A 1,272-nucleotide genomic window follows, 5' to 3' on the forward strand; every position below is an offset into this window, starting at 1 on the left:
CCAGCAATAAGCTCAAGTTACAAGACCTGAGGCAGATGTCAAGACTTCTAGGAGGAACGCAGCATTATTAACCCCAACATCTGCATTCTGACGCTATGTTTTCCTTTTAGGTAATTCCCGATATACTCTGTACAATACGTGCAAGCAGGTATTTTGTAATGTATACACTGTGTGCAGAATTATTAGACAAATGAGTATTTTGATCACATGATACTTTTATACATGATGTCCTACTCCAAGCTGTATAGGCTGAGAGCCAACTACCAATTAAGTAAATCATGTGATGTGCATCTCTGTAATGCGGAGGGGTGCGGTGTAATGACATCAACACCCTATATAAGATGTGCCCAATTATTAAGCAACTTCCTTTCCTTTGGCAAAATGGGTCAGAAGAGAGATTTGACGGGGTCTGAAAAGTCCAAAATTGTGAGATGTCTTGCAGAGGGATGCAGCAGTCTTGAAATTGCGAAACTTTTGAACCGTGAACAATCAAGCGTTTCATGGCAAATAGCCAACAGGGTCGCAAGAAGCGTGTTGGGCAAAAAATGCACAAAATAACTGCCCATGAATTGAGGAAAATCAAGCGAGAAGCTGCCAAGATGCCATTTGCCACCAATTTGGCCATATTTCAGAGCTGCAACGTTACTGGAGTATCAAAAAGCACAAGGTGTGCCGTACTCAGGGACATGACCAAGGTAAGGAAGGCTGAAAAACAACCACCTTTGAGCAAGAAACATAAGATAATACATCAAGACTGGGCCAAGAAATATCTTAGGACTGATTTTTCAAAGGTTTAATGGACTGATGAAATGATAGTGACTCTTGGTGGGCCAGATGGATGGGCCCAACATGATTTTCATGCAGGACAATGCTCCATCACATGCATCCAATACTCCACAGCGTGCCTGGCCAGTAAAGGTCTAAAAGATGAAAAAATAATGACCTGGCCCCCTTGTTCACCTGATCAGAACCCCATAAAGAACCTGTGGTCCCTCATAAAATGTAAGATCTACAGGGAGGGAAAACAGTGCACCTCTCGGAACAGTGTCTGGAGGCTGTGGTGGCTGCTGCATGCAATGTTGATCGTAAACAGATCAAGCAACTGACTGAGTCTATGGCTGGTAGGCTGTTGAGTGTCATCATAAAGAAAGGTGGCTATATTAGTCACTTAGTTTTTTGGGGTTTTGTTTTTGCATGTCAGAAATGTTTAATTCCTAAATTTTGTGCAGTTATATTGGTTTACCTGGTGAAAATAAACAAGTGAGATGGGAA

Source organism: Anomaloglossus baeobatrachus, chromosome 7 (assembly GCF_048569485.1).
Source record: "Anomaloglossus baeobatrachus isolate aAnoBae1 chromosome 7, aAnoBae1.hap1, whole genome shotgun sequence".
NCBI lineage: Eukaryota > Metazoa > Chordata > Amphibia > Anura > Aromobatidae > Anomaloglossus > Anomaloglossus baeobatrachus.